This window comes from Alligator mississippiensis, chromosome 3, assembly GCF_030867095.1.
Source record: "Alligator mississippiensis isolate rAllMis1 chromosome 3, rAllMis1, whole genome shotgun sequence".
Lineage (NCBI taxonomy): Eukaryota > Metazoa > Chordata > Crocodylia > Alligatoridae > Alligator > Alligator mississippiensis.
This window is the reverse complement of record NC_081826.1, coordinates 276425890-276440751: the sequence shown is the minus strand read 5'-3', so window position 1 is coordinate 276440751 and position 14862 is coordinate 276425890. Positions and strand designations below refer to the sequence as shown.

Here is a 14862-nt window from a genome sequence, read left to right as displayed (position 1 = left end):
GTGAGGTCCCAATGTCCAAATGGCAGTTTCTATAATTACACAAATTTATGACTCATCATAAAAAGGGAAATTCCATCTCTGCCTCCTCTTCATTTATCTCATTCTACAAATAGCCTCCAAGTGGCAAGGTCATAATTAGAGTGGGGAAAAACTAACCAGTGTCTGTTCATATGTACTGAAGAAAACCCGGTCCATTTTTCAATTAACATGCTTTCTTATACCTTTCCATTTGTAATCATGCAACCCAAAAATATCACGCTGACCCCACTACTTGCTCTACACACCTGGGAAACAAGAAGATAATCTTACAGCATTCACCAAGATGACATGCTACAAGTTTTTCTCTTGGCTTTTGAGGAGGGAGATAAAAACACATGCCCACCCAAACAGTGCCTTTCCGCGCCTGCTTGTTTAGGAAGTCATAGGGGTTCTGGAGAACAGGCTCAGTTTGCCACCAGAGAAACTGCTTGCACATGGTGTTATCTGAGCTGGTGCTAATATATGAAGAAGAAGGAGATTTATCTTGGCTAGAGGAAAGCATGTTGCTTTGTTCTTGCTGAAGGCACTGCAGAGGGAAGAGGCTTGCTTCCATCTAAGAGCATTTTGAAATTTAACATGGGCTTACTGGTAAGAGTTGGCACTAGGGAAAAAAAGAGCTTGGTTACTTTGGACTCTGTGTCTCACTCTTAACTTTAAGAACTCCCATAAAAATACCCTGTGCTTTAGTGCTATATTTCAAACCAATTCAACTTGGCTTAAATCTAGAAACATGAGCAGAAACATTATGGGAAAAAGGTGAAATAACTGAAATTAGGGAAATACATAGAGGAAGAATTAGAATACATGATCTTAGGTAAAAAAGAGTGAAGAGTGAAAAGGTGGGGTTGGACCTGGATCCTAGAGGCATGACAGGGTAGCTCTGTACACAGCCATCCACCAGCTCCAGTGGCAGCTGTTTGTGTACTCTTCTTCCCTTGCCCCGTCTTGGTCCTCCCCCCTCCCCCTGCCCCTTTCCCTCTCCTCCCAGTTATGCTGCTTCAGTTGGACTTGAATTGTGGGGGGATGGGGCAGGTTTTCATCTTCAGTTATACATTACTAAGGCAGGAGATCTACAATTTCCTTGTTTGTTCCCATGGGCGACTGGTGCCTCCTGATCCTGGGGGGGGGGGGGGGGGGGGGCGGGGCACCAGTGGCCGACCACTCACTGGGGAGGGTGTCCACCAGTGGCTGATTGCCAACCAGGCAAACCTGGAAGTGTCACTGGCAAATCTTTCAGTGCCCTCACATTCTCAGGGGGGGCACCAGCCATCGCCCCCCATTCTCTGGCTGGCGGTAGCCAATCTGGGAGGGGCATGTGCCCCCCTCTGTGCTCTCCTTATGCATTGCCTATGTTTGTTTCTGCTCTGCATTTTGTCTGGGCCACTTTTCTGTTCATTAAAAGTACATCACTGTTGCTAGTGAGTGATCCTGCTCCTGCAACCAGGACAGTCCTCTGTATATTTATGTTTCCTCCAAATATAAAAGCAGAAAATGATCTCTATGTATTGTTAGACTTGACCCATAGGTCAGGTGGCTTGACTTATATACCAGCTACAATGAACATATGTTAAAAATTAGAATGTTTCTAACCAACCAAGTCACGATGTTCTCAGGATGTTCCCACTAGCATTCTAGTGGGAACAAAAACTTGACTACTTTTTAACATGGAAAGTGAGCCATTGATAAAAAGGAATAGATGATGTGCCTGCCTGCAATAGCAAGAGGCAGAACTGAATGCCTTGGCTATGGACATAAGTTAGACATAAACCAATTTAAGTGATCAGAAACTGGTTTAAACCTGTAACAGAACAGAAGTTCAGTGCACACAAACCAGTTTGAAAATGGCTGAAACTGGTTTCAGATTAACACGGTTGAATGTAGTATCAGAATAAACTAATTTTGGTCAAACCGGTTTATGAAATTTATGTCTTAGACCCCTTCCTGCTTCAAGTTAAATCCCAGCATTCCAGCATGCTTTGCAGCCCTGGGCTGGGCTGGGCTGTCTGCTCCAGTGGGCAGGGCTGATTCCACCCCTCTGTTCCCTAGCTGGAGCAGTGAGGGCTGGCTGACAAGGGGGGGGGGGGCAAGCCAAGCTGGGACTGCCCCCCAGGCAAACCCCGGCTGAGGCTGGGGCCAGGGAGGGGGTTTAAACACCCCTTCCTCCACTCAAACATCCTGCTGGCTGCAACTGTGGACTACAAATCCCAGAGGCACCTGGAAGCAGGAAAAGGAAGTGATCAGCAACCCTACAGAGTCTTGCCATTGTAAGTCTGGACTGCAAATCCAAGAGACCTCAGGGGCAGCAGGAAGAGGAAGTGAACACACAGCTAGAGAGCCTTGTTCTAGTGCCTCCCGGCTTCTGGCCTGAGCCACTGCAGGCATGTGTCTACATTTCTTGAATCAAAGGTAAATATCTGTTCATTTCTGTTTCAACTTAATCTGTGCAGCTTAGACTAACCTGCAAAGTTTGAATCAATTCAGCCTTGGTCTTTTTGACTGCCTGTACCTAGCCCTTGCCAGCACTGTGTACTAATTCTAACTGAACTCAAAAGAGATGTGTACTTCTGAGAACTGTTTGCTCAACTAATTGCAGAACTTACCTGTTCAAGCTTAGTTGTTACTGTCAAGGAATTGGTGGGCCATTGCCCACCAAGGAGAACTATAAGCCTCCCTTCATACCCATTGAAGAGGAGGGAGCAGTGGAGAGAAAGCTGACACCCTGTGTCATATATGAAACATGAGGTCCAGAATATTTTTAAATGTAATAAACTGACTTGGAATCTACCTAAAATGTAATCCATAAACTACCCTTTCCTTGGTTCTGAGGCCCATGTTCCAGTTAATACATTGTAAAGTAAAATGCAGTACATCTTCAGTGGCAGAGGCTCCAAAGTGCTGCCATGAAGGATTCACTAGAGTATAGAATCGCTGGAATAAAACACTTCACCATTTTATTTGGCATGTTAATAATGAAACAAGAAAGCATTCTGTAAGAACAGTTGTTCTCAGCCTTCTGAGGCCACTGCTCTTCCTGAGCTAATAGAGCAATTCTGCAGTTAAATCCAGAAGCAGACGTTCTTCTTATTGTCTATTGTCTCATGCTAATGGTTTATTCAATAACTAATTGTTATGTTCTAACTCATTTCCTCCACTTCAGCATGTGGCATATTTGAAGATGCATTTGTTTAAAGGAAAAACTGGCAGTGTTCTCTAACATCAGTTGAGTCTAGTGAGCAAGCAAGTGATTCATTTGGAGGGAAGCTAGCTTATTAAAAAAAAAAATTAGTGTTATTTAAAATACAATGAAACCTGGAACCCTGACTGGAGCTGAAAGGTCTAGGCTTTGTTTTCCATTCTACTGAAGTACCACTTAGTAACTCCAACCATTCACCTGAGTCAGAGTGAGCCTGGCAATAGCATTGGAGCACCAGACAAATACATGAAAAGAAGCAAAAACATTTTTGCTTTATAGAATATGCCTCCCTGTAAAAGCCTCTGGTCTGCCCAGCTAAGTATTGGAAGGGCAAGGAGCAAGACTTTCTTCATCTTGGCCTGGAAGAATAAGTCACCATTACATAGGGAAGCTTGCTTTTTTTTCTTTTTTTTTTTTACCGTGGCAAACAAAACGAAAGAGCAAATAGGACTGTTGCCATTTTATCAAACATCCGCACTTGTGGGGCCGCAACCCTTGAGGTTGGCTAAACTGAAACAGGCCACCTTAATTAAGTGTTTGACAAGAAACCAGTCTCTCTGGCTTCATCAAAGCAGGCAAGTTCCCAATGCACAGCAGTGTCAGGAAAGCACTTCCTTTCTTTGGCTAGGTACAGATATTCAAAAAGCCAAAGGTGAAATTCATCTAAATGATGTGGTTTTCTGTAAGCAACGTAGTCTAGGTCGGTAGTGAACACATTCATCCTTTGGTGGGGGAAAAATCTTAGACTGGGTTTTGCCATTTTTAAACTCATCTATGTGCACCAAACTTCTGTTCTCTTATGGGTATAGTCTGGTTTTGTGTGCCAAGCTTCTGTTGTTATGGCTATAGACCTATTTCCAATCACTTACACCAGTAAAAGTTCAGTATCTGTACCTGGCCTTTGAGATAAATGCTACTATATCTCTGTGGTCAGTCATACAGCTTCCTGAACGAAGTGGGGATGGCTAATGGGAAGAATCTTTGACATAAGCTTAGAGAAAACAAACGGGGAAGATTAAGGAAATGCAGTAATTGCCAAAAAAATTTTTTTTCCTGACTTGAAACAGGACTGATCATGCCAGGTAGGGAAAACTTTTACTGATGCATTTGACATGTTTAATCCAGGCAAAAATCTTGCAAACTTAGTTGACCTCTTCACATTTTCCTCATTCTACTTTTTTTAAAAGGGGTGATTTCCAGTGTAGAACATGGTTCTGGAAATGCATTGCTTCCCACAGGAAGGGATGGGCCTGCAATTTTCAGAATCTCTGCATGACTTAAGAATCTGGTAAGAGGCCAGCGGAGTCAACTGCTGCTCTCTCTTTATGAATAGAGGGCTCGTTTTCAGCTGCCTTGCCAACCTGCAAGTTGTAACCTCTCAAGAACAACAAACCTTCAGATCTCATTTCAGACACATAAATGAAGAAATGCCAGTTGTGACACATGCCTTGCTCTCATGCCAACTACAATTGGTATTGTTGCCTCCAGGAAGGTGGCAATGAAGTGTTATGGTTTTTAAACAGCTTGTGGTGCCTGTGCTTTAAATAGAAAGGAACTTGCAATGAAGGGCAATTCATAAGTTGGATTCTTTTTCCGGATGCATTTTCTTCATAAATCTACAGGTACTATATGGGTGTCTTCAGAGTATACTATGAGTCTACAGAAGCTTCCTTCAGCAAGTTGCTTAGTTTTTTATTCCATTTCAGGCACTCTAAATACAGCTTTACACATGTGGGTATGGACACACATTTGGCACAGTTTCAAAAGGCAGCAGCTGCTGCATTCTAATTGTTATTTGTGGACAAGCCAAGAGCAACACAACTGTAGCAAAACTGCTCTAATTTTGATCCTGTTTCATTCAGTGTTATAGTTGGAGTGGATTTGCTACATTTATATTTTTCCCTGCTTGGCCACACCTAACAATTAGAATATAACAGCTACTGCCCTTTTGAAACTGCGCCTCCAATGCCCATGTGTCACTGGGTAAGGACACACACAGTAATAGATGGCAGATTAAATCAGCTGGGGTTTGCCATGTGTGGTACTAATGTGCAGTTTAGTACTGACACAGAGCCCACAAGGCTTTGCATTTCGCTACACCCTTTTCAGACGCACAGTTAAGAAGACATCATATTTTACATTAGTCTTAATTAGACACTTTACAGATTTCTCTAGACTACCGCTGCACTGAATTTTTTTTCAAAAGATCTGAAAAGAGAGATAAATAACATTTTTAAAATAGTGTTTTCTGCAAAGTGTAAAATTCTAAAAAAAATCTTCCTGCAGGAATGGTACATATTTTGAGCCCGGTGTATGTTTGCAATATGCAGTAAATGGTATGTTAGCCTGAGCATTCTTTCTATATGTGAACCTGGTGTACTCTAATTAAACCTATGTAGGAAATGTTATTGCGATTCCATGAAACTTTTAAAAAATCTTTCCCATTCCCAATTGCATTAAATGGGGGAAGGGAATGAAATTTGGGTCCACATCCCCTCTCCCTGAAAAATTGGGCAAACTTTCTTTTTTATGCCATAACTGCCATAGAGCTGGTACTGGTACGTACCCACATGTGGGAGATGAAAATTCTAGTAAAAAAAAAAAAGTCAGCATGTGATCTCACCCACCCAAGACCTGAACTTCAGTCTTGCTAAAACTAGTATGTTCCCACAAATTGTGAGATATAGACAAAATTGGTGCAGTAGAAAACTTTCTGAGAAGCATCAGTTCTGACACAACAGTGATTTTATTGAAAGCATATTGTCAAATATATTATGATAATAAGTTTGAATAAGATTTGGGTTTTTTTCTAGACCTTTAAAATTACTGTTCTTCTGAAATGCTGTACCTTGGGCAAACTCCTTTTGACACGCATGCTACCTTTTCTTCCTCAAACCATGTAGCCCGTTCCCAACACTGGGAAGTTGTTCCTTCCAAGAAAACAGTTGAAGAGCTGAATTATGACTGTGGCAGTATAGATGGCCTTGCATGTATCCATGTGCAGAAGTAGAAGGGGACATGGCACAGAAACTCTTTATTACATCATATTTGCCTAGGAGAAAATGGCAGTTTGAATGCTTACAATCTGAGAATACGGAACACGATATCTCAAGGCCTGGTCACTCCAACAGAGATTTCTGGATGGGTTCTTATACATGTCATGAAGCATGAGCTGAGGGGACAGGGGCAAGCAGTGCAGTATTACTTTCTTTCAGTACCCTAGATGCATTATCTGTAATGGGAATAATGTTGATTTCTATAGCATGAAGATGATGAAAGTCTTTCCCTATATCCTGCCTTGATTTCCACTGGCTCTCTCAAACCGTATCATAAGGCTATCCAAATTTTGTGACAAGTGTAGGGGAAGTGGGGGTAGTCCCTTCTTGTTGCTAAACTGGAGGGAATTTTTTTTCCCCACTGAAACAACCCCTCCCCTCCCCAGTCATTTTTTTTAGTTCAATGTATCTCTTCATTTACCCAAAGCACTTTAGTGTAGGTCACTTTTTGTACAAGCAAAGAAAATAAAAGGGAGGTGGGAGACCCAGATTCTGTATTACAGCAGAAATGTAATCTTTTACCTGCCTCAAATGATTAAAGTCCTTTCTGTCATCTTCCAGGAGAGTTTCCAGATCAATCAATGTATAGTGTATTGGGTGGGGCAGATTGGCAATAGTGGTGCTCCTTATCTTCAAGAAAACCTCCCACAGCAGGGACGGAGGGAAACACTTCAGATTGTCCTACAGCTGCTTGATTAAGGCCCACACTTGGGATATGGGAGACTCGCATTTAAATCCACTGTGGAATTCATTGTTCTCTTGAATCTAGCTCCCCAATCCCTTTCATCAAATAGTTCTAATGTGTGAACTCTGACAGTCTGGGGACAGACAAAGTGATTAGTCACCAGCGTTTTGCCCAACTCCAGTAGTATGTACCTAAATATTTCTTCAGTGAAACTTCCTGATGAATGTATACATCTATTTTCATACAGCTTTAAACAAGAATCCCAAAATACACGGTTGGTTCAAGTCTAAGTAATACAGTTGTTCATTTTCCAGATAGCTAATGTAAGAAATGTTTGATAGATATGCTGTTTAAATGACATTGACCAGTTGCATCTCTGCCAAAGAAAAGACTGTTTCATAGCTGACAATCAGCTCAGAACAGCTTTGATGGCTTGAAATGATTACTGCCAAGAAAATGTCTTCAAGTTGATTTGATTGGCTTTCAGGAGCCAACATGGATGTTAGATGTTTAAGAAACAATCATGTTGTAAACCATGTGTACATGCAGAAAATTATAGGAATCTGGCAGAGGTTGTGTTTCATTCTCTCTCTCAGCGGTTTAATGATTGGAGAAAATGCCTGGACATCTTTCACTAGGCAATAAAGGTCCTGCATATGGGTCTTTTGAATGTGAAACATTAGACAATCACTCTTTCTTCCTGTATGTGAATGAAACCTTTAACAAAACATTTCTTGCTTTCATGGCTGAAGGCAGGAAAATCTCACAATATGGAAATTGTTCTCTGTTCAAAGTCTTCCTTTGAAGGCATGTCTACTCTGCAAGGTACGATAGAGATACCCAATAGACTTGTGCAAATAGGGAAGTATTCAATTAGGATTTGGTGGATTTGGAGGGCAGTGATTTGATTCAGTGATTCGAATCACTGTCCCCATTCAATTTAGCTGAAACAGAATCTTAGATTTGGCGCTAATTCAGCACTGTTTCTGAGATTTGGATCAGCTGGGGAGAGGCAGGCACACCCTGGCAGCTGCAGGTTCTCCTGCAGCTCCTCCAGCTGTGCCTGCCTCTCCCTGGGCAGGGGGAGCCATGGGAGAAGTCCCCATGGCTGCCCTGCCTGGCCCATCCCCCGCCTGGCCCAGCCTCCTGGCACTTTAAAAAAAAAAAAAAGCCCTGCATTCACTGGCAGTAGCAGTGGTGATCAGGGCAGAGCCCCACCATGCAGTGAGGGGAAGTGGGGATCAACCCCTCTGCTTGGCACCCGCACAGAAGCGGTCACATTGTATGGGTGCAGCGCAGTTCGTCAGGGTGCTGCGTGCTCCACCTGTCAGCCTGGGCCTGGCAGCACTCACTCCCAGTGGCCCCAGCTCCCAGGCAGTGCCATGCCGAACCGCGCTGCACCCACGCTGCACCCATGCTATGGGGCAGCTGCCATGCTAGTGCCAGGTGGGGGGGGGGGGCAATCCCCACTGCACCCCACTGACCTGCACTGTGCAGGGGGTTCTGCCATGAGCCCTCACAGGCCCTGATTCCTGTTGCTGCACTCAGTGAGTGCAGGGCTTTTTTTGCTTTTTTCTTAAAGTGCCAGAAGGCTGGGCCAGGTGGGGGATGGGGCCGGGGCCGGGCCGGGCAGCCATGGGGGCTTTTCCCATGGCTCCCCAAACCTAGGGAGAGGCAGACACAGCTGGAGAAGCTGCGGGAGAACCTGCAGCTGCCTGGCTGTGCCTGCCTGTCCCCCACTGATCCAAATCTCCGAATTGATTCATAGGCTTTAGATCCAATTCAGACCTTTTAATGGGTCTCCTGATTCAATTTGGATGCGGAGATTGGGCTGCTGAATCCCCTCCAAATTGAATCAGCAACTATATACCCAAGCTAGCACAGCCCTAATACTCAAGCTAGCTTTAAATGATCTAGCTCAAGTGTCAACACTAATCAAGCCATGGTAGTGATGGACTTCAGTGGTGACAACTTTACTCCAATGATAAATTAATATATGCTGTGCTGCTTCCCATACTTGTGCTAGCAAGAGTAACTCTAACTGCCATTGAAGTCTGAAGGATAGACATAGGTTGCTAAAGTGGGTTGCAGGTAAAGTTTAAAGATTCCCTAAGTACCTGAAGGGAAATATTTGTAACATTTTTATGGAATGAACTATCCTAGGTTTAGTTCATACTCAGTAATTTGTAAAGGGTGTGTTTATGGAACAAACAGCTTCTTCCTTCCCTCCAACACCCTTCTCTTCCCCACCTTCCCCCCACCCCCTGGCCCCCCATACTAGGCACTGTAGAAATACAAAGCAGCAGGCAATTCCTGAATAGGGCAACTTCTTCTTGAAAATACGAACAAAATTGAAGGTGGAGAGTGGGGACAGATTAATTAATTTTGCTTCCATAATTTTTTTTGCAATCCTTAAGTTCTAGTCCAACAGAAAAAGGGAACAGAAATCTGAAACTTGAAAGAGTCCCTTCCTTGTTTGTGCAAGATATGCACCAGTCTTGTGAAGATCTGCTTAAATTTAGCTGGAGGTTTATAGGGCTTGTTAGTAAAAAGATCTTGTTCTAAATGTGTTTGGGCACATTTAGAAAACATCTAATTACTTCATTAAAAAGGGAAAAAATAAATGGAAAATGGAAAATTTCAACAAGTCTTATGTGGTGACATGGCTCTGACCTGTGAATTCACAAGCTACGCCCTGTACTTCAGAGAGATTGGACATCTGGGCCAAAGTGGTAGCTCAATAAATGTTTCAGCTTTACGTGCTGTCATATTACTGAGGCCAGGGAGGGGTTTATTGATGACATTCTATATCAGGCTTTTATTTCCCAGTCCCTAACTGAATTGACAGCCATAATGTCTCTCTCTCATACAGCCAGTCATATGGAAAAAAAAGTAATAACTGTTGGTCAGAATTACCCCCAATAGTTGTGTTTCTATGGTGCAAAGCATATAATTGTAAACTAATGGGCAAAATGTTTCTTACTGCCTCTACAGGAAGGGTACTCTACTTCTTAATGTAGGAGGGTAATCCCAAGGACCTGATAGGGGGATTAATTTGAGTTAACTTTTTCAGTTGCTACCCATAAAACAGTGCTGTTATTTGGAACTAGCAAGAGGCTTCAGGAGCAACAGAAGCAAAGCACTGTATTTCATTATACACATCTTTCCCTTTTCCAATCAGCCCCCTGATTTGGGGTGAATGTTTTAAGTGGGGAAGCTGTTTTCTTTGCTGGCAAAGAAGCAAACCTGGAAATGCTGTTTATGCCATGCAGCTTGTCTGCTTCAGCAAGTTGAAGGGGCAGAATCCTATGTTAAACCTGTGTAGGCTGAGCACTGCAACTTATGCTTGAAGCAGCAAGTGATCTATCTGATAGTATCTTGATGAGGCTTGTGATATAGAAAGAACACTTTAAATACAGGAACTTATAAAGCACTACTTACTGTAAAGGTTAATATCCTTGTTACTGCCCTTGCAAAGTTGTGGAGCCTAATCTTGTTTGTTTGACATCTCATATGACACCCCCGCAAATAAAAAATTCAACTTGGTTTGGTTTGGTTTGGTTTTTGGAACATATAGAAGCATTTTCTCTTCCTCCCCACGTGCCCTCTGGCCTGACAGCTGTGAGGCTCTGCCATGGCTGCAAGTCCTGTCAGCAGTGGGCTTGCAGCTGCAAGAGCTTTTTACTCGCTGGTGCAGGAGGAGCCAGGGATGGAGATCCCAGGCTTCCCTTGTGCTAGCAATAAGGTGTGATAGGATCTGATGCTGAATCCCACAATCGCACATTCTGCCATGTGCGTGTGGCATGGCAGAAGGTGCAATTTGTGTGGATCGCACTTCAGCTCTTATCATACCTTTACCTGAATGTCTAGGGGGGCCCTTATGGTGATCATAGCCACAATTTATAGTCTGTTAGAATATTCCAGTCTGTCGTTAGCAGTGAAACAGCACATGTGTATCTATTCCATATTGGTGGCATCCTTCAAAACCTCTATGCAGAACACAAAATGGGGCTCATCTTTGCGCTGCAGCTAGTGGGTGAACTTAATGGGGATTAGTTGTGTCTATGCAGTTATTAAAGCAAATAGCAGTAGTGGCTGGAGTACCTGGGGATCAAATATACTAGAAGTAGTTTATAACCTACTTCTAAAGCTCTTTCCCTTTTTGAATGGGTCTCTTTGTGCAGATCCAGGAACTCTCAGTTGATATCTCAAAATATCTTTGTTTTGGTGGTTCTCTGGCCTGCCAAAGGCTTCTTTCTGTTCTCGCTTCCTTGGTGAAGTCTTGAAAAAGCAATATTTACAATGTAAAGATGGCCATAGCAACTTCTTTCCCCTTGGCTTATGTAATGACTTCTGTGGTTGTGAACCTGAAGAATTTGATTATTATGGCACAGTGATCTGAGGATTTTTTTCAATGTCTAATAAAAGTCTGGGGATGGATTCCAGAGGTTTCCCTTATTCAGGGTCCAAAAAAGTTTAGCACAACAATAGAGCAGTTCATATTCTAAAAAACACTGTGGGATGAGACATGCCTATTCCATTTGTGCTCCATCTTCCACTAGAAATAGAGTCGCCAGTATAGCACAGTGCTCAGCAATAAGCTGTGACTCTAGTTTATTTGCACAGGAGCCCAGTGTTGGGCTAAGTGGTTCACACCACTTCTGGCTGAAGAAGGAAGACATGAAGTGCAAATGCAGCATATCTCTCTGTGGGGTACCTTGACCACCTTGCCTCTGATATCCTAACAGCAGCTGCAAGGAGTAGCTGATAGTAGTCACCTATTTGGGGAGTGGTGACTAGTAGGCCTATGCGAAGTGGCTAGTATTTGCTTCAGATTCGGCCAGTTCAGGGGACAGTGAACTGATTTGGTGATTCAGTCGCAGCCAAATTGGCCCCACCTCCATCCGCTCTCAATGGCTGCCCCACCCGCTCTTCCAGCTTTCGGCCCTTTAAAAAAACAAACCTCAAAACCTTACTCACTGGCTCCTGCCAGGCAGGGGGTGATCCCCACTGCCCCACGCTGTGTGGGGGGCTCTGCCACAACCCCCAGAAGCCCCGAAGCTGCTGCAGCAGTTGGTGTGTCTGGGTTTTTTGTTCTTTTTAGATGAGCCGGGGCAGCCAGGGGAGGGGGGCTGGGAGAGCAGGCAGGGGTCAGAGGGCTTGTAGCAGAGCCCCCCATGCAGCATGGAGTGGGGGGGGGGGAGCAGCAGAGATTCCCCTCGCCTGGCAGCAGCTGGTGAGTGGGTTTGGTTTTTTTTAAGAGTCAGGAACTGGTGCCGGGCAGGGCAGCCATGGGGGGGAGGGGGGGCTGGGAGAGTGGGTGGGGGTTGGGGAGTGCTCAGGGGAGACTGGAGAGCAGGCAGGGGGTGGGGCCTGGCAGGGATCCTCCCCCATGGTCCCCTCCCCCCTCCTGTAACCCCCCCTTCCCTTGCCTCCTACTTACCAGCACCAGGTCCAGCTCCCTGCTGTAGCAAGTGGGGACTGCCTGAATTGCCAGAGTTCTCTGAATCTTTTCCGAATCGATTCGGAGAACTTTGAATTGATTCAGACCTTTTCGCTGGTCTCCTGATTAGATTCAGATTTGGAGATTTGGCTGCCGAATTGAGCTGAATGTCCTCCGAATCAAATTAGCACCCAAAGCTTTGCACAATCCTAGTGACTAGTAATTGTGAAGGTGTCTGCTGATACCTTTTTCAGCTGAGTCAGTAGACTTCTCAGCAGTGAATGTCTTGGCAAGGGAAAAGAGAAGGATTTATGTGTCTGAAGAGGAGCATAGCACTTCAGGAAGGGAGGGAAAGGGGTAGATGGACCTGCAGTACTGTGAAGCTTACCCTGCAGTATTTTCACAGCCTCCCGATGGTTACTTGTATGGAAAGACTCCTAATTGTCCCTAGGCTATAATGTCTTTCAAACACTGAACTGAGCATCAAAATGTCACTGTACATCATGATACAGGTCGATGAATTAGGAAACAGAAATATAGGGCTGGAAGGCACCTCCTACACCATTGTATTCCTTTACAGGTAATCATTAACCTAACGAATCTCCAATGTTGCCATTTCAAACCCCCACCCAGAAAGGGCAGTGTCTGAAGCACCAAAAACATTTTGTAGTATGGCACAGATAAAAGCAGGATAGATGAGACTTCAGCCAGTGCCCCTGGCAGTCTGTACAAATCTGACTAAGGGGAAATTTCTTCCTGACCCAGATTTTCTGATTGGTTTAATTCTGAGTGGAAAACCAAGATCCTTTAGCAAGGAACCTCTTGGTTTTTCACACTGGTAGGAGCTAAGGGTTTTTGACCAACTCTAAATGCCTCAGAAGAAGGCAACAAGGAAAAAAACCAGAAGTTGTAGGGTAGGAGGGATGAGCGGGGGTTGGCAGAAATTCCTTTCTGGACCCAGTGGGCAACCAACACAACCCTGAGGCATGGGATTAAAAACGTCTTCCTCCTGCCAAAGCTGCCAAAGATATAGAATACAATGTTGTGATATGTACTTCAAAATCACAAAGATTCTTGACTTGGGTATTTTTATTGGCTTGCAAACTAGCAGTGTTGATGAGTAAGAAAAGAAAATTGTAATTCCATAACTGCTGCTGGAGTTGCCATCTCATGATGTAAAATTCATGTCAGTCATTCCAGTGCAGTCAAACTTTGGCTTGTAGTACATTTGAGCAACTGGGCATGTCTACATGTGCATTTAGACCCGTCTAAATTTTAATGCACGTTAGCTTAATGCACATTAAGGTGATTTTATACATGCATGTGTTAAAGTGCCGTAATGCTGTGTGCGCAGACTGATATGGGACTAAAGTTATTCGCAAGTCAGTCTATACACAGTGTTAATGCACCTTAATGTGCCTACATATGCATTAATGGACTTTAGCATTCGTGCCTAAATTTAATACCTGCTTTTGCAGGTATCAAATTTGGTGTGAATAGCCTAAAATCACCATTTTTAAGGCTCGTTACGGGTGTTCACATGTAGATGTGCACCCTTAATGCACCTTAAATTGGGCTAAAGTGCCTTAAATCAGCAAGTGTATGCGTGCCCACTCTGTTATAAGCCTGCTTTTATCTGCATGTGGCCTGCTTCATAGTTTCATAATTGGTAGGGTCGGAAGGGAGATCATCTAGTCCGACCCCCTGCCATGGCAGGAAAGAGTTCTGGGTTCAAACGACCCCAGCCAGATGTTCATCCAGCCTCCTTTTAAAGACCCCCAGGGTAGGAGCCAGCACCACTTCTCTTGGAAGTTGGTTCCAGGTCCTAGCCGCCCTGACAGTGAAATAGTGCTTCCTAATGTCTAGCTTGAAACTACCCTCCACTAGCTTGTATCCGTTGCTTCTTGTAACTCCTGGGATTGCTCAGGGGAACAGGGACTTTCCCAATGCCTGCTGGCCCCCCTTGACTAGTTTGTAGACTTCCACTAGATCCCCTTTCAGCCTTCTCTTGTGGAGGCTGAACAAGTTCAGGTCCCTCAGCCTCTCCTCATAGGGCCTGCCCTTCTGACCCCTGATCATGCGGGTGGCCCTCCTTTGGAACCTCTCCATATTGGCCATATCCCTCCTGAAGTGCGGCGCCCAGAACTGGGTGCAGTACTCGAGCTGCAGCCTGACCAGTGCCTCATAGAGGGGGAGGATCACCTCCTTGGACCTGCTTGAGATGTATCTGTGGATGCACGACATGGGCCTTCCTGACTGCATCCCCACACTGTCGGCCCATGTTCATTGTGACATCAATGATGAATCCAAGGTCCTTTTCTGTTTCAAAACTGGCGAGAAGGGAGTTCCCCAGGCTGTAGGTGTGCCACGGGTTCTTCCTCCCCAGGTGCAGCACCTTGCACTTGTCAGTGTTGAACCCCATCCTGTTCTCTTCAGCCCACCCCTG

At 44.4% G+C, this 14862-nt stretch overlaps 1 long non-coding RNA gene across 3 annotated transcripts in view; it reads left to right on the top strand.

Moving 5' to 3' along the window:
* The first annotated feature begins 2189 nt into the window (after nucleotides 1-2189).
* The window catches only part of LOC132249636 (uncharacterized), a 141637-nt gene continuing 128964 nt past the window's right edge, over nucleotides 2190-14862 (top strand). For all 3 annotated transcript variants that reach the window (XR_009461147.1, XR_009461145.1, XR_009461146.1), the window contains exon 1: nucleotides 2190-2445. This is a non-coding gene — a long non-coding RNA (uncharacterized LOC132249636). The remainder of the gene's footprint in view (nucleotides 2446-14862) is intronic.